Consider the following 22,052-nt stretch of genomic DNA (forward strand, 5'->3'; position numbering starts at 1 on the left):
TAAGGAACTACCATCTTATTGTGCAAGTAGATGATATAAACAAACAACCTGACTACTGGTGTATCTTATTTTTCATAAGAGATGGTCTTAAGTTTTGTGTATACGTTTTCATTTTCAAAAGTAGAATTACGGTTTATGTACACTAGAAGCATTTGCTATTTAGGCAATATTATGCTAAAACAGGAATTTCTTTGCATTTTGCAAGTCTGATTGCAAATGACAAACACAGTTGCACAATGTATACTAAAAAAGGGGGTGCTGAAACAATGTGGTAGTAAACTCGTTTGGAGAAAAGTAGATACTTGGATAAGAAGCCTTTCTAGATGATTCTAGAGAAGAGTTAGGAAAGAAAACAACGGTATGTTACAGAAAGTAAAATGGTAGTCTTGGGAATTTTGCATGTGGGTGTGTTTATGTTGAGGCTGAGCAGAACAAAGGGAAATTATGCAATGGGTTGTAGTCAGAAGTTAACCAAAGATTTGCAGTTCATGATCAAAAGCTTGGAGTGTTATGGATGACCAAGGATCACATCAAATTCCCTTCATTAGGGGTAACATGATCCCAACCACTTAAGGTAGACCGTTTTTACTCCCGCTCTCAGGATGGTTAGCAGGGAACATGATTATCAGGGAGGGAAGCCAAGGGGTGGAGGTGGGAGGTCATGCATGGTTAGTGCTGAGTGAAAGCAGTGAGAAAGGAAAGGAAAAAAATGGGCAGAACTTAATGATGGGCTGAAAAGGGGAGAATGGGCTAGAAGCAAAGAGATTTATTTGATAAAATCATTTAAATTTTCCTGATGATCAAAGTTATATGTGTTAAAGATATATAACATAAATCTATGTGTGTATAATGTTAATATACAGAAGTATCTCAAAATGAAATTTAAAATAACCTCTATTCAGTACTCTTACTACCCAGAGACAAACCATCACTAGTGTTTTGTTACATGTGTCTAACTTTTATTTCCATAGTATCAGTCGAGATCATGCTGTATGTATGATTTTCCATACCGTCTATTTTCATAATTTCCATACTATCTATTTTTGTAATCTCACATGTCATAAAACTTTATTTGTGACAGTAAAATTCTTTATAAATATATTTTTAGTGATGTACAAGTAATATAATTTTTAGTTACAACTACAATATAATATAATTTTTATTTAATCATTTCTTCAAGGTCAAGTATTTCGGTAGTTTCTAAATATATTATAAAGAATTCTGAGATAAACATCTTTGTGTGTAAACTTCATTTTTACTTCTTTAGGATAAATTCCTAATGACAGATTGCTACATGAAGAGAACGTACATTTTCAAGGTTTTTCATATAGATTATAAACTATTTTTTTAACTTTGTTTTAATGTTTTTATTTATTCTTGAGAGAGACAGAGAGACAGAGAGCGTGAGCGAGGGAGGGGCAGAGTGAGAGAGGGACACAGAATCTGAAGCAGGCTTCAGGCTCTGAGCTGTCAACACAGAGTCCAACATGGGGCTCGAACTCATAAGCCATGAGATCATGACCTGAGCTGAAGTCGGACACCCAACCGACTGAGCCACCCAGGTAACCCTTTAAAGAAAAGTTTTGATCAATTTATACTTGTCTTACTGAAGAATGACATTTTAGCTCTTACTCACTACAAAGATCTGCTGATTTCATTGGCTAAAAGTGATATGGTTTACATATTTTTTCTTTCATTTAAATTTATTTGCTTACCAATGAGCTTGAACATTTTGTTGGGTTTTAGAGTCATTTGTAATTCCTAGAAGTGAGACATGAAAATATATATACCTTGCATATATGACATACAAGTTAATTGGCATACTTCACATTAGCTAAACGGTATCTGAATTGATGTATGATGTTATTTATTTGTTTATTTATTTATTTTGAGAGAGGGAGAGAAAGCACATGTATGAGCAGGGGAGAGGGGCAGAGGAAGAGAGAGAGAGAATCTTACACAGGCTCCATGCTCATCACAGAGCCTGATGTGGAGCTCAATCCCGTGACCCTGGGATCATGACCTGAGCCAAAATCAAGAGTTGGACACTCCACTGACTGAGACATCCAGACCCCCCAGTACGATGGGTTTTTTGTTTTGTTTTGTTTTTTATAAACAGAAGAATGGAAAGCAAGGGCTAAGTGATGTAATTGTGAGGAGGGGATGTAGAAGGGCAAGATCATAGGTTGCAGTCAGTGCTGTTGGACATAGAGAAGTGAGGTCAATCATGTAAAATCTACAAAAGCAGATGGTAGTCATGAGTGGAACTAAGTAACAACAGGATCATGAAACCCAAGATGGAAAGAGTATGGAATTGTCAAAGAGCTTCAACTTCAGCTCAAGTGGAGTTGAAGGCGAGACAGTGGGCACAGGGGAAAGAGGTCTTGGAACTGGAGAATGAGGGTGTCTCCACTCTTTAGTCCCCCGACTCCACCATCCAAGAGGCCTTGGGAGCTTCCAAGAGTTTTCTAGGCAGGTGCTTGTTTATGCAATTCTTTGTTTCTCTGAAGTTTGGCAGAGTTTCTAGAGTATGGACCTTTTGTATACTCCCTCTCACCACCCACCCTAACCAGTGTGTTTCTTAAATTTGTGGTTTATTGCTTTTAATCATGGAGGTCACTGAGACCATTTTGTGTATTTTTTTGTTTCTTGGCCCTGAGGTCAGTTTTCCATAGTGCATACATTATTTTGAATTAAAGAACCATAAAAGTGCCAGAAAAAACTATAAACAGAGGACTGTAAAGGCCATGCCCAATATATTTAGCAGTGAAGTTAAGGACTGAGGGCGTTGGTTGGCTAAAACCTAGATTTTTAAAAATAATATTCCAATATGCTGCTTGATGATTAACAGCACTCACACTATATATTTGTATTTTTACTGTTTACGACTGAATGCCATGCCATAAAAAAAAAAATTTTACCCCATATTACCAACATGGCATCATGGTGCCACCCCTTTCTCAATTGCTCAGGCCAAAAGTGTTAGTCATCCTGGACACTGTCACCATACAGATCATCCATTAGCCAGTTCTGTCAACTCTGCCTTTCAGATACAACTCAAGGTCCACCTCTCTTCTAACCAGGATTACCACTCAGTCTAGTGTAAGCCACCATTATCCCATCCCTGGAGGACTGGAACAGTCTCCAGCCAGTCACTCTGCTTCCTCCTTTGCTCTCCTGTGATCTCTTCTCCACACCAGAGTGATCTTAAGGAAAAGAAAATCATATCATGTCACTTCTCTGCTTAGAATCCTCTATTAAGCCCAATAGAACCCACAATCCTTGTCTAAAAGGCCCTTATCTGACACTTAACCTGCTTTGCTCACCCTTTGTCAGCTGCATTGCCCCTCTCTTGGTATTCTTCAGATACCCCAAGCCTGTTAGCCTGCTATAGCCTTTCCTTCTTTCTTCTGGAATGCTTTTTTTTCTGGGTCTTCAAACCATTTTTCCCTTACTTCGTCAGGTCTCTGCTCAAGAGAGAAAGGACTTCCCAACCACCCTAAGCAACAGCCCCCCCTTCATTCCCCTGCTTTGTTCTTCCTCATTGCATTTATCTATGGCCTCTCCCGCAAACACACACACGCGCGCGCGTGCGCGCGTGTGTGTGTGTGTGTGTGTGTGTGTGTGTGTGTGTGTATATATATATATATATATATATATATATATATACATGTTATATACAAAAGATTATTAGCTCTTAGTTAATAGAGACCACTTCAGGGTTCAGGTCTTTTTTTTCTTTTTTTAAGTTTATTTATTTATTTTGAGAGAGCAAGAGAGGGGCAGAGAGATAGAGGGAGAAGGAGAATCTCAAGTAGGCTTTACGCTGTCAGCACAGAGCTTGATGCAGGGCTCGAACTCATGAACCATGAGATCATGACCTGAGCTGAAACCAAGAGTCGGACACCTAACTGACTCAGCCACCCAGATGCTCCAGGGTTCGGGTCTTTGACCACAATTTGCCCTCTAATGCTTGAGTACATCTCAGTGTGTGTGTGTGTGTGTGTGTGTGTGTGTGTGTGTGTGTGTGTGTGTGTGTGTTTGCTAGTTTATTATGATTCCCCAATAAAGACGTTGTCTGTCTTGATCACCAGTCTATCACCAGGGTCTAGAATAAAGCCAGATAGGTGATCAGAAACCCTTTGTTGAATGATTCAGTGACACATATAACCAATTCAAAATTGAGTGTTCTTGCAAGGTTAACCATTTGATCATAGAAAATGAGGCTCATTATGTCTAAACTATTTGCTTCAGTACTATTTTATGTTCTTTTTCTAGAACATACACTCCTTGCTAATTTTAGCATCCTATCTAAACTGGTCAGTCTTATAGTTGATCTTTTAAAGATGTCCCCATGTTTCTAATTAATGACTTAACCAGTGTTTATAGATCCACAACAGCCAGAGTTTTAATGTTAGATTTTTATTTTGTATGGTTTCTGTTATTTCTATAATTATTTTAAATTTCTTTAGGATATTTATTTTTATGCTCTCAAAAAGTAAGAGTTCCTTTTAGAAAGTGTAGAAGAATATGTTGAACAGATAATTAAGCTTAAATACGAACTGATCCCAAAGGTCTTAAGAATAAGTCTTCTAAAGACAACATGTAGTATCTTTCCAGCTATTCAAGCCCCTGGTCAGTTCAACCTGCTGGTCGATTAAGGTATCATACTTATAAAATGTATTGTGTTTGAGGTTAATACCAATAATGATAGTGCCCAATTCTTAAAATAAAAAAAATTCTTCAGGAAAGAGGTTTTGTTTTGTTTTGTTTTTAATCACAAAGTAAAGAGATGGAGAGAAGTGCATATTTTAAAGGTTTTTTAAAATTAATTATTATTATTTTTAGTAATCTCGACATCCCACATGGTGCTTGAACTCACGACCTGGAGATCAAGTGTCACATGCTTTTCCAACTAAGCCAGCCAGGCACCCCCTATTTTAAAGTTGTGGGGTTTGTGATTGCCTATGTTTCTAACCTAATATGACTAAATCAGACTACAGGCTACTGGCATCTCTCGCAGGAAGCTGTCCCCACGGACTCTGATCAACTTGACAATGACTCTCTACCTTACAACATGGCTCTTGGTGCCTAACAGCACATAGTGCCTTGTTTCGCCTTACATTGTATGTTTTCTAATTGTTTGACATTTAATTGTCGCTCCAAAAAAGATCATTAGCTCCTACTTAATAGAGACCACATTAGGGTCCAGGTCTTTGACTGCAATCCCTCCTCTCCCCCAGCAGTACTTGAGTACATCCTGAAGTTTTATTGAAGGTGCTCCGGAAACACCTATTGAAATGGAAAAGCATAGTACTCCATAAATCCAGAATGGTAGGGGATTTCTGCAATAATTATGAGGATATTATTAAAACTGCATGTAATTATTAAAGAGCAAAACTCACATAATACTTGGCAAAACCATGTGCTTCCTGAGTTCTTGTTAACCTGACTGCACATTCTAAAAGGGGGTGGGAGGAATCTACTTTTTACATTATAACCTAATACAGCTTTGCTCCTCAATATGGCTTTTCTCTAGCAAAAGATAAACACAGGGCTTGGATTTTGCACATTATTTATGACTTTGTAACAGGTATCTTTTTTCCACCTGCATTCACTATTCATTCTGAACTTCCTCTTTTGAAAATAAAAAGTCTGTTAAAATGACCACAGGAAATATAGGGTAAAGACAGGTAATTTCTTGGCTTATGAGAAACCACAGAGAGGGGGCAGAATGGGATCACTATAAAATCTAACAGGTTTTATGAATTAATGAAGAATGCTGCCCAGGACAGAGGCAGAAAATGCAAAGAGAATTTTCTTTAGATTTAAATGAGGTTCTGTGGCTTTTTTGTAAGTTTCGGTTTCACTCACCAACTATTAAAGGTTTCTCTGCCTGGCTTCAAAGATAGCATCTCTAAAATTCCAAAGCTTTTCCTGTTAGTACAGAAATGCCTGTCACTGACAGAGTAAGAGGGGCAAGGTGAAGGATGTATAGGTAGGTAGAGAGGCAGATGAGTAGGAAGAAAGAAAGAAGAAAGGGAGGGGAGGAAGGAATACTATCTGTTTATCCAGAAGTGGAAAATTTCAGTCTCTGCAAGCCAGAATGCCTGGGTGCAAATCCTCATTCCACTGTTGCCAACCTGTTTGTCTTGGGCAAGTTTTTTGTTCTTGTGCCTTAGTGTCCTCATCTGTAAAATGTGGATAATACTAGTCTGTAACCTCAAAATGTATTTATGAGGACCATATATGTTAGTACATATGAAACACATACAACAGTGCCTGGTATATGGCAAGGGCTATAGAGAGGAGTTAGCTACGGTTATTTTAGTACAGATGGAGGTGATGAATTTGAGTGAAAGTTGGACAGGAAATGCAACATACCTTGCTGTACCTCTTCATTGGCTGCTTCACCAGATGTCCTCTTGCCTGTAATAAACACAGGTGCTTGAAGTCTATGGGCTGTTCACTGCCCATTCAGGGAAGTAGAGAACACTAGAGTGGCTGTGCTTTTGTGACAAATTTAAAGTAAAAGTAATAAAAGAAATGTCCTCCACTTGAGTAAAGCTTGGGAGGGAAGGAGTTGGCTGGATATGAGGTGGGGCTGTTTGATTTAATTTATTGGATAATTCTGTCATTCAAGTTGTCTGAGAAGTTACAGAGAGGCTCTACGGCAGGCATAATGATGTATGATGTCACAGGCTCTTGAATGAACTCCATCAATGCAGGACCCTAGACTCTGAAGAGAAGGGAGCAGTCCTGATCCACTCCTACCTCTGTCGTCGTCTTCTCTCTGAGTACTGTTCCTGTCACAGTGAACATTTCTGAGGGTTAGGGACTCAGTCGTGCACATCTGCAATCTGGGGGTGAAGGGGGTAGGAATGAGCCAGAGTGAGGGTGTGTGGAGATCTCCGAGCAGCCCAGCCTGGCCAATTAAACTCTTGGAAGTTCCCACTAAGCTGAGAAAGTAGCGCGAAGTTAGTTTTACTTCAAAACAATCCTCCAAAAGCATTACATTCCCTCTTGGATTTCTTTCCACAGTACCGCGTACTGGCACCTAGCTACTACATTTAAGATGTCTGCTGCCTTTCCTGTGTCCACATTAAATAGTTACTACCATGTGAACAGGAAGTACTTGACATACAATTTAAATGAGTTTAGATATATGCTTAGATTAAAGCGTATCCCACTAGAAATATAATAGAGTAACATGCTTAAATTTTATAAGTAATAAATAGTAAATTTTACTTGTAAGTCAGAAACCATGCAGGACACCCCCCCCCCATACACACGCACACACACACACACACACACACACACACACACTCCTATTCTCCTCCCCTCCTGCCTTTTCTCCTTAGCTCTTTCACAATCTAACATACTATATATTTTACTGATTTATTCATTAAATGTTTTTCCCCCATAGAACTAGAGGGCTCATGAGGGCAAGGATTTTTGTCTGTTTTGTTAACTGCTAATACCTTAGTACCTAGAACAGTGTCTGACACTTAGAAGGTACTTGACAAATATTGGTAGAGTGAAAGAAATATACACATGTTAGTTACTATTATAATTTTACTCTTTAAAGCAATTGTACTGAGAGGACACCATTTTAAATTTAAAGCTTTTTCTAATGTCTAGATAAGTTAAACTCTTTATCCCAAATATGGCATTGTCTATTATTTAATTCTTCCTGTTGATACCATAACAGACTGTTTGCCAAATTAACCAAAAGGGAATACTATGGGGCTTAAAAAAAATTTTTTTTTGTTTATTTATTTTTGAGAGAGAGAGAGAGAGAGAGAAAGCAAGCACACACAAGCGGGGAAGGGGCAGAGAGAGAGGGAGACACAGAATTTGAAGCGGGCTCCAGGCTCAGAGCTGTCAGCACAAAGCCCAGGGCTCAAACCCACCAACCATGAGATCTTGACTTGAGCTGAAGTCAGATGCTCAACCAACAGAGCCACCAAGGTGCCCCTATGGTGCTTTTTATCATACACGTTTGTAGGAACCACTCTAAAAAAGTAGAGGAAGATTTTCTGGTCTACAGTGGTGGTAGGATAGGGCAGGTAAAGGGATTTTAACAATGCATAACTGAGGCCAAGTCCTTGTAGATGTTGTGTGTGTGTGTGGTAACTAAGAGCCATCTTGAAGGAATCAATCCTTCCTGTAATACTGCCTTTCTTATAGTGAGTTCTGTGTGTCACATGCATTCTTTAGAAGGACTCTCATATATGTACATGCATGCCCTTCTCTCTCTGTGCTTACTTTTCAATGCTGGTTAATTAGCTTCATGGCCAGTTGCTATGGCTGACACCACCAATGCAGTTATATGGCTTCCGTGCCAATGGTTGACACCTTATCAGATGGAAGCTAGTTCTTTAATGCGTGCATCTGTGTGTGGACAATTTCTTCTTTTTATGATTCAGCCATGCATTAATATAATGAACAATTTCAGCAAAGATTTCAAGATTCTAAATAGTGTAAAAATCTACTTCTGGGAAACTATATACTGTGATATACAAAACCGATATGCATTCATTTGATCTTTGTATCAGCTTTAGATAAATTAAAGCTCTAGTAACAAGTAAAGAGGACTGTAATAGGTACTACCTATATTTAAAATAGCCCCACATAATAGTTCCTGGTTTCATATCACGTCTTCACCTGTGCTCTACTTCTTGTTCTCTCAGACCTGAGTCTCGTTTCTTGTTCCTTTTTCCAAATTACCTTAGAACTTGCCTTGTCTCAAGCTTCTATTTTGCATGTGTATTTTTTTCCTATTCTCTACAGTGTTGGACCTTAGATATGCCTGCTGTCACTCTACTCAGAAAACAAAGGTACTTGGTTGAGACAAAGATCACTCCTCCAGGGACGACTTAAGCTTGTTGCAAGCCGGATATATCAGAAGTTAACACAGTGAATGTAGCACAATGTGTCAACTATGATGGCATCGACTTACAGTTTTATACATTTGCCTACATGGAGAACTATGCTAGTAGCAGTCAGTGTCAATGGCCGTAGAAGAATTGGTGACTTTTACTTTCTCTGTGTACTTTCCTATATTGTTTGAATGTGTTATAACTAGTGTGCATTGTTTTTACAAAGACCATAAATATCTGTGTGCATGTTTGACTAATTTTTTAAAATTAACCTTTTTCAAAGTAAAAGCAAGAAAAAATTTGCTTATTTTTTTGTTTAAGGCAGGTGTAATTGTAATTATTACATTCAGGTATTCAGTGAACAGCTGCCCTGTCCTTACTGCCTTACTTTTTAAGTGTATCTCTTTGAGATGGATTGTTTCCTAAGTCTTTGTGTTCTTGATAATGTTTGGTGTAAGAATGCATACACGCACATGTGCACACACAGGCATATGCACACACATGCGTGCACACACACACACACACACACACCCCAAACCTCCAAACCAAAAATACTCTGCTTAAAGTGTACCACACACCCAGAATTTATCAAAATTCTTGAGTATAATACTCAGATGAAAGGCAGACTTCCTGGGTCTTATTTGTAGTCAAGAGGAATTTAGTCCAAAATCAGTAGTTTTTTGGAAACACTGCCTTAGTGTTGTTGAGACATTGCCTCAGTTTTCCTCCATTTCAGAACCTGTCAACTTAGTTTTATAATCTAAGACTTGTTCTGGATTTTGGCCCTTTACTAACCTGCTGATATTTTCTAGTCTCTATTGATAGTTTTAGATTATTTAGGAGTAATAATGCTGTTTCTATTTTTTTAAAGAGGTAGATAAACAGATTTTCAAACTTTCTTGTCAGTCTGGTCTTTTTACTTCCCACCTTGGTGACGTCAAATTGCTAAGGTTTTATAGAATTCAGTAAGGTTAACATGACCACTAAAGGAAAACTGGAGACCACAGTTTGAAATTATAGATTCATTCCTCTGTTTATATGCTGTGGAGCTAATTTTAATCCTTGTTCGAAAGACCTTGGGTCCCAGATATTACCTCACTTTCAGGACCCTCCCCACAGTCCTCCTTCTGCTCCCTGCTCCCCTGATCTCTCCCAACCACCAGGACTAACAAACTCAACCTCCAGAAAGACTTTCAATGAGGTTCATCTCTGACCTGCTTGAAAAGGAGTGTATTTACTCTGCATAGGTGCTTTAGGTCCCTGACCCGTTGTTATGTACGAACTGTCTTCATTACCATGAATCATGGTTTACCACTCCCTTCTTTTTCTATGGCCCTTTCTATTTTTTCTCCACTTCTTACCAGTAAATCCATTTCCAGCTCCAAACTGGAAGTAAAATCAAATGAGAGTTTAATTCATGTGTAACTTTTGCCTGTATCTAAGCACTTACAAGTATCCATTCATTAAATCCCACAACAACCTGGATGAAGTAGCAATCACTGTTTTTCCCCGTCTGCATCAAGCAGTACAAAATAGCTGGCACCTCTCTTATTCCAGGAAGGTGGATTTCAAAGATCACGTGTTTACTTTTAGTCAGTAGTGGCGTGTAAGTAAAGGTTTCAGTTAAATTTCTTTTCTCTGAAATGCCGGAGCTTTTGTCTTCTTGGGCCTTCCCCGAATCCATTTGGGACAGCGGGTTTTTCATTAAGTTTTCAGACTGCTGTTGAGCATTCTGTAGCTGGCCATTTTTGCACCTCCCTTCTTTCTGTACCACCCACTCAAAGCTCATTCCAGGTGCCCTTAGCAAATGACTCCCAAGGCATTTAAGTGGCCAAAGCTCATTGACCAATGAGGAGACGTGTGCCATGTAAAACAGAGTTACGCAGTTCCCCGGATCAGGAGCAGGGGTTGCTTAAGCAAAGCTTTTGTTACTATTAGCCTGTCGCATCCAGATTTCAAGACTGGAAAGGTAGGGGACACCTTATTTGTTTTAATTGGAAGAGAGGATGAGATGGTTGTGTTTGGTTCCAGTGATTTAGATCAGGTCAAATAAACAAATGTTCCCTTTTTTTAATCGAAGGCAAAAAAAAAAAAAAAAAAAAAAATTGGAACTTGGTAGTAGTTTCAAATAGTGCACAGTTTGCCTTACCAGCAGCAAACCCAAAATTCTTAAGTTATAAACATTTTAAAAAATCAGTTCTTCCAGTAGATCTTCACTTTGCACACTTGAAAAAGCTAAGGTCTTCACAAAGTGATATTTTCATAGATTGCTGCTAGTTAAACTATGGGATCAAATAACAGGAATTTATCAATAGTGTCCACCTTTGTTTTCCAAAGTCATTTTAGTAAGTCTTTAGAGATTTGTGATTTTAAGGTATGTGATAATGAAAAATAAGAAAAATAGGTGGGATTAGCATTATGATAGTTGCTACATAAAGTTAGCAATAGTGATGTTTCCTCTTTGGAAAAAGGTCTGGTATAAGAAGACTTCTCTTGCAGCACCATTGTTCCAAACCAGTAGTATCGGTTATGAAATGGACTTAGTTAAGTGGACGTTGTGTGCTTTAAAAACTACAAATAAGTTTCACTTTCGTTATAAAGAATAGTTTGGTTTTATTTTATGTGCTATATGAGATTTGTTCTAATAGGAACTCAAAGAAACCAGAGAAATACAGTGTTTATTTGCTGCTTTCTACCTGGCAATGGAGCAACTTGAACAACAGCATTTGAAGCTAACTCTCAAAAGAAAAACCTTCCTCTTAATGAATAAAATGTGATGAATCGTGTTATGACAAAATGTATTAGAAACGTACATTATTATACTTACTCATTCCTCTTCATCTAATGTTTAGTATCAGAAGCAAAGTTTGGGTTCAAAGAAAAGTATAACTGATTTCTCATGATTGCTTTTTCCCAGAGATGGTTTAATACGGGTTTGTATTTTATATAGAAATTTGATAATATATTTGTTTTAAAATTTAACATACAAGAGATGGCACTGTTTGATAAAAAGTTTTAAGTATTAAAACCTTTGTAAAGAGAATTTTTTTTTAGTGTACATAGTATAAATGTCCGATAATTTAAGTGATCTCAGATTCCTCCCTTTTTGTTTTTATGTATTTATTCACAAAATTTGCATCCTGGAACTTTCTACTTTTATTAGATTTGTTCAAAATGCCATTGGATAAGAAGTCTACTCTCAAGATCTCCCTCCGAGTCCCTTACGCCGGTTGACTCTGTAGGGGAGGTCGATGGGATGTGGGTCGACCTACAGTCACAGAGTTAACTATTCACAGCAGAGAATAACTATTCACAGCAGAGAATACTTGCTAGCCATCTTCTCCAGTACAAGTAAATGCTGTTTCTCAGTTCCAAGCTGAGGTTCAAAGGTTTAGACTTACTTCACAGATCAGAGGTCAGGCACGAGTTGCTGCAATTTGTAGTTCAATTCTGCCGATATGACAGAAATTCACAGCTATGATGATTGCTTTTTTCCACTTCTACACACAGGCCAGACTGGGCAGTTAACAGCGTAATTTGTACAAGTCAGCCCTTGGCACCCGAGTTTAATGAGTAACTAGCTGGTGCCTTAAGTTTCACTGGTGCAAGGTGCATATTATAAAAAGGGTCAAATGTCAATGCACAAAGACGGAGGGGGATGGGGAGTGAAATCTCAATAACCACCACCCATGAATCATACATAAAGAATTAGTAATTTGTATTTATTTTAAAAATCATATTTCCATGGTGTGAATGTTAGTGTGTTCATTTTCTTTGCTACTAAAAGAGGTAGATAAGTTTTTTAAATGTTAGCAAGAAAGAACAGTCAGATTAAAGATTGTCCACTGAGAAAGTGAAATTGCAGGCTGTTGATTCCTTTCCTGGAGTCTCTGGTTTCTCAAAAACTTTCCAACGTGTTATGCTTTCAAAAAGCGTAACAGCCTTTCAAGAATCTAGGGAGCACATTGGAGAACCAGGTTTTTTGAGCCCATGATATTTATGAGTATCTGGCATTCTCTCCTCTTCATCCAAAAACTCTACACTTCTATCCTTATTTCTAACCCAGGTTGAATATATCTTTTACTGTTTAAAGTTGAATATTGGAATATTGGAACTCTTGAAAAAATTCTTAGACAGTTGGCTTTGACAAATCACGGTTTTCCCTTCACAGTTTTGACTCATAAATGACTCTGAAGCTGCAATATAAATATATATAATGTCATTTTTGTTACAGCACAAATTTTAATTGTCTACTCTCCCAGACTAGGATGCGGTTCGAATTGGATTCTTCCATGGAGCAGAATAATTAAGAGTGCAGATTCTGATCTCAGACCTCTTGGGTTTGAATTCCAGATGCAGCACTTACAGCTAAGGGACCTTCACCGATGGGCAGTCTCCCTGTGTCTTAGTTCCCTCATCTCCAGGATGACTGTAACCAGAGAATTTGTTTCATGGGGTTGCAGTAGTAATTAAAGAAGACAGTGTACACAAAATGCTTAGCACAGTACCTGGTGCATAATAAGCGCTTAATGAATGTTAACTGTTATTAACATTATTAATATTGTTAAGTAGCATAGCTCGTGAATAAGCCTCGCCTACCCCATACGTCATCCAACTTTGGTTCAGATTGATCTTTGCTCTGTTCATTTCATGAGAGATGTAAGCTATGATATAGTTAGATAAGTTGATCTGGGAAGATTGTAGGATGCATTCCTTTTGAATATCGTGGGGACGTGTATTTTAAAATTCCTCAGTTTCAAGTCTAGCTCTCTTAGATGCTATCCTTTTCTCTCTAGCTGTTTGCTATCATGTGGCAAAAGCTGTAAAAAGAAATAAATCCAAATCATCTGCTTTCCTTTGAGAATTGTTTTCATTCTGCCCTTTGGTGAGAAACATTTGAGTGAAAAAAACACAAATCCATAAATGACATCACACCAGTGGGCTAAATTCTATCCCTCATGATGCATATTGTACATATTAGAATCCGTGTGTGCCTGAAATGCCAGAAATGGCAATCTTAAAAAATAATTTTTTTCATTCCATTTCTTTATTTTATTCCTATAGAACATAGAAGTAGCATTTGAATAAAAGCATGGTTTTTACTACCAATGACAAGATACAAATTATGTGCTTAACGTTAAAAAGGTAGTAACAACATCTCACACACTAATTACACAGTTAAACACCTACTGTGTGCTAAGATTAGTTGTGAGGCACTGGGATTATAGTGGTGGATTCTGCCCTGGCAAAGTTTACAACTGACAGGGAAGGCCATTATTATACCCGTTGTTTTAAGGTAAAAGCATATAAATTTGCCAAGGTTCTATTGTTTTTGTCCTTCAAAATGGCAGCCTCCTATGATTTAGTATTATGAGGACTACAGTGAGAGATTGTGTGATGTTGTGGAAATATATCTTGGGATCTAAAGATGGCTTCTGAGGAGTGAAGTTAAGGATGAGAACAAGCTGGCTGGGTAGGGGGACTGGTGAGGAGGATTGAAGCATCGGGAACAGCACGTATAAGGAGGAAAACGACCCAAGATGAGGTTGGAAGAGGAGCCTAAGTCTTCGTTATAGGCCATCCTAAGGACATTGACTTTATTCTGTGGGCATATTCTAAGAGAGGGTAGAGGTTCAAGCAGGAGGGTGACAAGACATGCTCAAATTATGTTTTGTTTTGTTGAGGTTTATTTTTTTTATTTAAGTAATCTCTACACCGAACATGGGGCTTGAACTCATGACCCTGAGAGATCACAAGTCACCTGCTCTTCCACCTGAGCCAGCCAGGTGCCCCTGTGGTTTTTTGTCTTTCTTTCCTTTTTCTTTTTTTTTTTAAATATCACTTTGCTTGCTGTGAGAGCTAGATTGATTGCAGTGGTCCAGAGTGTATAAAACAGTCAGTTGGAAGGATAATGTCCAGGCAGGAGATGACGGTTGACCGTTTACAAGATGCTTTCACATGAAGTATCTTATTTTACCTTATAGCAACTCTCACGTGAGGTGTTTGTGTCCGCTTCAGTACACGGGTGAGGATGTTGAGGCCCAGAAAGTTAAGTGGCGTGCCCGTGGTCAAACTCTGCTAGTGGCAGAGTGAGGATTCTGTTATCTGAACTCTTACCTAACTCTTGCCCTCGTGGTCTCCTGGTAGCTTTAAGCCCATGTACTAACACCCCTGAGTATAGGCAACTGGTTTCTCTTCAGAAAGGATGAGAAATTTTGTTTAATCTAGGTTTCTAATGGGGTTGAGAAGCAGAACGTGACAAGGCACTTGATATTAGACTGGGGTGTCTTTTGGGGGAAAAATACATTTATTACTTTTATGTATTCATAATTCTGAAAGTGGGTTTGGAAAAGCTTTCAAAACTGCCCACGGTATGACAAGATAAAGAAGAAAGGGTAAAAATCAGTGTGAACAGAGATGGTGCCACAGGCATCATAAATCCAGCAAACATTTGCCCTCAGTCCCGCCATTGTTGAAGAGGAAGCAGCAACTCTAAGATTCACAGGCCTCCCCACCCCCACCCAGATGAAAACAAAACAAGCGTTCTGCTCCGAATAGCTTTCCTTTGTGGAATCTAGGAAGATTTCCCCATTGGGTCTTCACAAAAACTCCATGATATAGAAAGCAGTATCCATAGCTGTTTCATAGAATGAGGAGTGGGTGAGGAGGTTGAAGTGAATTAATTAACCCAGTTAATGTCTGGAAACCATTTCTTTTCTCTAGGAACTGCCTCGCAAATCTTATTAATATACATAATTATGTGACCTTCAGTAAGATAGTTGCCTCCACACTAAAATCCGGCAACTGGGGACGTCTGGGTGGCTCATTCGGTTAAGTGTCTGACTTTGGCTCAGATCATGATCTCACAGTTCATGAGTTTGAGCCCCACATCTGGCTCTCCACTGTCAGCATGGAGCCTGCTTCTTATCTTCTGCCTGTCTCTCTGCACCTCTCCTGCTCGTGTGCTCGCTCGCTCTCTCTCTCAAAAATAAGCATTTTAAAAAATATAGGGTGCCTGGGTGGTTCAGTCGGTTAAGTGTCTGACTTCTGCTCAGGTCATGATCTCACAGTTCATGAATTCGAGCCCCACGTTGGGCTGTGTGCTGACAGCTCAGACCTGGAGCCTGCTTTGGATTCTGTGTCTCCCTCTCTCTCTACCCTTCCCCGCTCATATTCTCACTCCCTCTCTCTCTCTCTCAAAACTAAGTAAACATTAAAAAAAAATTTTTTTAATGTATAAAGTAAATAAATAAATAAATAAAATCCAGGAATTGTACCAGAGATGGACTTTTCAAACTGGATGCCCTAAGGTAGTCAGTATTGTGTCAGGAGGAACGTGAAGCCACAGAACAAAAGTGACATGTGGGTTTTGCTTGAAGAGTTTTGTAAAACAATATTAAAATTTTTATGAAATGAGTTGTGTTTGGAGTCAGTCTGGAAAATCAGATTTTTCTGGAAATAAACAATTGAGCCTAAGTATTTTCTTTTGGAGAAATATTCTGTTATTTGAATAGCCTTGACAGGCACATTAAAAATCCTTCTTTTCTTTTACTCATTAATATATAACACAAACTATTTAAAGCCTACAATTTCATTTATATGTTAATAATTTGATTTCAATTCACAGAGTGTACATGTCCGTTAACATGACATTATTTTTTAAAGGAGGAAATTTTGCTGTAATAGAAAACTCACAATTCTGCATAAATAATATGCACCAGGAATGGTACTTTATATTCTGTATTTTTCATGCAGTCCTTCCTCTGTTCTCATACAATCCCTTGTTCTCCATAAAATCTCCACTTTATGGATAAGGAAACTGAGGCTCAAAAAAGTTGAATAAATTTGTCCGGAATCACTTAGTTAAGACATGAACAGTTCAGGAGACTGAATTTATTCTGTTGCCTCAACATGGTAGAATTAATTTCAGGACACACTTTGTAATTGCACATTTATTCTTATTTATCCAGTACTGTGATGTTGATCATTAGGTATTATCCAGGATACAGCATCTAGAAAATTGTCCTCACAGATTTGGGTAAGGATTATATGCTTTGACAACTAAATATTTTAACAGCTATTACTCTATGATTCACTTGAGAGTGTGGCCTTTCTTTTCTTTCATAGATCATTGATAATAAGGATGAAAACTAGCTCATGGCTTAGTTTTATTACTTGTATTCCCATAAGGTTATGGATCTCACGGAAAGCTTTTTGCTAGTCTTTACAATATGCAATATAGTCAAGGCAGAATAATTTGGAACTGTAACTGACTTTAAGGGCCATTTAATTGGCGGGTTCCAAACTGTGCCCTCTGTAGTCCTACAGGTCCTATGGGGTCCCCACCCAGCCCTAGTGGACAACAGAGCAGAATGGATGGGGATCTCTCCCTATACCATCCATTATTTCCACTTCAGCCAGCTTCCTGTTTTATCAGTTCTGCTTTTGCATCCAGGTAAATTTTTGGTGGAAGAAAGGGTGCTACATCTTAAAACAGAAACGAAAACACAAAGCAAACTACTGGTAATCCAACTCCCTTAATTTTCTTCAGGGGAGCAAACTTTCTATTTTTAGATGTGAAGTAAGGTAAAAGTTTTGTGCTCAGTATATATTTTGATATCTCATCTGAAATATCCTTATCTTGAATTTAACTCTCTTTAATTTGAATGTTTTCTGTATTATGACTTTCAAGATTATCCTAGGACCCCAAATCCTGTACTACGCACTTAGGGCAGAATAGCAAGTTGCCTTCATAGCAACTCTAATCAGTTGGTAGTGAATGGCTAGAGTTCTTGTTTCAGTGGTTTTTGAGACACTCCCTGGATTCAGCAGGAAGGAGGGCAATGACCCATTCATGATGTGTGGCATAAGCCCCCAAGTGGGGAGAGGCAGCCCATCAGCTAGAAGTTATCATCTCCATAAAGGACACCAATCTCTTCTTTTTAAGAGCCTATAAGCTTAAAATATAGGTTATATCTGTGTTTCTTTCTAAACATTGTATTGTTCATCTTGAAGTCATGTATGCTCCAACAAAGCCAGAGGGAAACATACAAAAAATGGAAGAAGTTGGACAGTTTCTTATTACTGGTCCCCGTTTCTTCAAGAATAGGAGGAAGAATAAATGGTTATGTTTCTTGGTTTGTAGAGAACACGACAGAGTAATGGTAGTTTCTTTCTTTCTTCCTTCCTTCCTTCCTTCCTTCCTTCCTTCCTTCCTTCCTTCCTTCCTTCCTTCCTTCCTTCCTTCCTTCCTTTCTTTCAAGAAAATGGCCCATGGGGCACCTGGGTGGCTCAGTCGGTTAAGCGTCCAACTTCGGCTCAGGACATGATGTCACAGTTCGTGAGTTCAAGCCCCACATTGGGTTCTATGCAGACAGTTCAGAGCCTGGAGCCTGCTTTGGATCTTGTGTCTCCCTCTCTTTGTCTGCCCCTCCTCTGCTGTGCTCTCTCTCTCACTCTCTCTCTAAAATAAATAAACATTTTTTTAAAAAAGAAAAAATAAAAAAAAGAAAATGGCCTCACATTTTTAACCCACTTATGAAAATGATATTTAAATAGAAGACATTTCTAGCAATTTTTTTTTTTTTTACCCCTTAGGATTTGCTTCAAAGGGCATGCCAAAAATTGAACTGAAAAATCCCAAGCAAGCTGCCTGAATTTCCCTGTATATTCTTGTTCTACATCCTATAAAAGGACCAGACAAACCAAATTAGTGGGGTTTTGGTGAGTACATTCCCAATGTCCTTCTCCCCGCCCCTGCCAAAGTCCTTTGTTTTCATGTCCTCTAGGCTGGGTTCTGGACTTAGTCTACAGAATTCAGGGACTTGGAGAGCTAACTTTTTTTTAAAATTATGATATTTTTAGAAAAGCATATTCATTAAAGGAAACCTATGAAATTGCTTATAATCTCAGAATCCACTGATAACCACAATTAACATTATATTTCTTCTTTTTTGTTTCTTTTAGATATTTCAGATATTTTCTAAATATTATTTAACAAGGTTCACATAGGGGCGCCTGGGTGGCGCAGTCGGTTAAGCGTCCGACTTCAGCCAGGTCACGATCTCGCGGTCCGTGAGTTCAAGCCCCGCGTCAGGCTCTGGGCTGATGGCTCGGAGCCTGGAGCCTGTTTCCGATTCTGTGTCTCCCTCTCTCTCTGCCCCTCCCCCATTCATGCTCTGTCTCTCTCTGTCCCAAAAATAAATAAAAACCGTTGAAAAAAAAAATTTAAAAAAAAAAAAACAAGGTTCACATAGTTGAGAACATGAGATAAATATTTTATCCTACAACTATGCCATAATTTATTTAGCCATTTCTATACCATTGTACATTATGTTTGCTGCATTCACGTATAAGTAGGTGCTATTATGTTCATTGCATAATAAATACCACTGTAGTGAACATACTTACCTATATATTTCATTTGTGTGTCTGATTATTTTCTTGAGGTAAATTTCTATAAATGGAAGCATGGGCTAATGAAAATGAACTATTTTTAATGAACACTGCAAAGCTCTTGATATTGTCAAACTGTCTTTCAGAAATGACTCAAATTAACTTGCCCTCCCCTCTCTCCTCACCCATTATTATGACAATGTTCATTTTATGCACACGGGTAAAGATTGAGTTCTGTTACTTTAAGAAGGTTTAAAATCATAAATATTTCTACAGAAGCTCAGGAAATAAAAGCCTCTTCCCTCCTCCCAGCCTCCACTCCCCCCCCGCCCCCCCCCCCCCCCCCCGGGCCAAGTCCTAACCAATATCAGGTCTAAAGTAGAAGATAATGTTATCCAGCTGACACTGTGCTCCAACCTCAATCTCTTGGGTCTGTTGATGGGGGAATAACATTTCTGAGGCTTGCATCCATTCACTTGGTATGTCTTGTCACCACTTTTGTTCATTTCTGTACTATGTGCTTCAGGAGAACGAAAGAAAATCTTTTCATTGTCTACATGAAGTCTAATTCAGTCGATGAGTCCAGACAAACAACAAACTCAAAAATACTTAACCATGGACAAGTCACTTAACTTCTCAAGGCCTGTTTCTTCTTTCTTTCTTTCTTTCTTTCTTTCTTTCTTTCTTTCTTTCTTTCTTTCTTTCTTTCTTTCTTTCCTTATTTATTTAAAAAAATTTTTTTATTGTTTATTTATTTTTGAGAAAGAGAGAGACAGAGCATGAGCCGGAGAGGGGCAGAGAGAGAGAGAGAGGGAGACAGAATCTGAAGCAGGCTCCAGGCTCCAAGCTGACAGCACAGAGCCCGACGTGGGGCTCAGCCCCATGAACTGTGAGATCATGACCTGAGCTGAAGTGGATGCGTAACCAACGGAGCCACGCAGGCACCCCTGTTTCTTCTTCTTTGAAGTGAGGGGCTCAACTTCTCTGTATCTATTTAACGAGCATCTGAGGTGGTTTTTTGAAGTTCAGTATGTAGATAGTCTAAATTTGACTGTGAACAACACGATGTGTTGCATAACTTCCATTATCTAACAATGAAAGCACATCTGTTCTTTAGGAGAGAAAACTTTCCCTGCATTTTTTTTTTTTAACATTTATTTATTTATTTTTATTTATTTTTTTTTTTTAATTTTTTTTTAACGTTTATTTATTTTTGAGACAGAGAGAGACAGAGCATGAATGGGGGAGGGTCAGAGAGAGGGAGACACAGAATCCGAAACAGGCTCCGGGCTCTGAGCTGTCAGCACAGGGGCCCGATGCGGGGCTCGAACTCACGGACCGCGAGATCGTGACCTGAGCCGAAGTCGGCGCTCAACCGACTGAGCCACCCAGGCGCCCCAAACATTTATTTATTTTTGAGACAGAGAGAGACAGAGCATGAACAGGGGAGGGGCAGAGAGAGAGAGAGACACAGAATCTGAAACAAGCTCCAGGCTCTGAGCCGTCAGCACAGAGCCTGACGCGGGGCTAGAACTCACGGACCGTGAGATCATGACCTGAGCCGAAGTCGGACGCTCAACCGACCGAGCCACCCAGGTGCCCCTTTCCCTGCATTTTAAATACTAGGAAAAAAATTTTCAAGTTAATCATTTTTTAATGTAAAAAAGTAAAATAACGGGAAACTCCTTCAACATGGCCTCTACATTTTCTTTCAGCTCTCACATCTATAATTCGTGAGTAATGAATAAAATACCAAAAGCTGAGGACCACCCCCCAAAGCAAAGGAATGGTCAGTGGACCTCACAGAGAGCTTTCCAGAATCATGACTAGAATTTTAAAGTGATAGATTCTACTGATTAGTTCTGTCCAATCTTCATCCTCGCACTGGCACCAATTGCCACCCCCCCACCCCCCGGCCAGGAAAAGTCTATACTTGCGCTGTTCAGGGATTTTTATTGGATTTTTCAAACTTTGGAACACACCAAAAAGGTTTCAGGAGTAACTAAGCTCATCATGAATATTTGGCTATCTTTCACCATTACCGGAAATGTTAAAATTGTGTGACACCAATACTGAGCAATTTCAGGAGACTGAGCCCAAGCTTGGCAAAGAAGTCTGCCACTGGCCAGTCGATCTTGCTTTCTGAGGTAGACTGTCCCTTGCATATCAATATAGAGCAGACGCTTCACAAATATTTGTTGGGTTCCTCTCTATTCAGATTTTGTGCCACTTTGAAATACTGGTTTGTTTTGTGCCTAAAAACAATTATTTTTACATATACGTTGGAACAAAACTCCAAAATCTAAAAGCATGAAAAGATTATAATAGTACCTCAGGCTACCTCTAATCTTTATTTTTATTATTATTATTATTATTAATTATTATTATTATTATTTTTAATGTTTATTTTTGAGAGAGAGAAAGAGTACGAGCAGGGGAGGGGCAGAGAGAGAGGGGAAGATACAGAGTCCGAAGTAGGCTCCAGGCTCCGAGCAGTCAGCACAGAGCCCGATGCGGGGTTCGAACTCACAAACCGTGAGATCATGATCTGAGCCGAAGTCGGATGCTTAACTGACAGCCACCCAGGCGCCCCAGGCTAGCTCTAATCCTAACCTTGGAACAAAGACACTTTTTGACTAAATTTCACACAGTTAAAAGTATCATTAGTTTATTTATATATATACATATATATGTGTGTGTGTATGTGTATATATATATATATATATCTTTGCATTTTGAATTGTGAACATGAAGAAAAAGCTGTGTAACCTAGAA

The 22,052-nt window shown here is 38.8% G+C and overlaps 1 protein-coding gene across 6 annotated transcripts in view; it reads left to right on the top strand.

Moving 5' to 3' along the window:
* Positions 1-22,052, top strand: part of RBM47 (RNA binding motif protein 47) — a 160,361-nt gene that overhangs the window by 104,439 nt on the left and 33,870 nt on the right. For 4 of the 6 annotated variants that reach the window (XM_058722776.1, XM_058722777.1, XM_058722778.1 and 1 more), the window contains one exon: positions 18,480-18,605. The exons of the other annotated variants lie outside the window; for them this stretch is intronic. The gene's annotated coding sequence lies outside the window, so the exon portion shown is untranslated. The remainder of the gene's footprint in view (positions 1-18,479; positions 18,606-22,052) is intronic. 6 annotated transcript variants of the gene reach the window in all.

The sequence above is a fragment of the Neofelis nebulosa genome, chromosome 3 (assembly GCF_028018385.1).
Source record: "Neofelis nebulosa isolate mNeoNeb1 chromosome 3, mNeoNeb1.pri, whole genome shotgun sequence".
Lineage (NCBI taxonomy): Eukaryota > Metazoa > Chordata > Mammalia > Carnivora > Felidae > Neofelis > Neofelis nebulosa.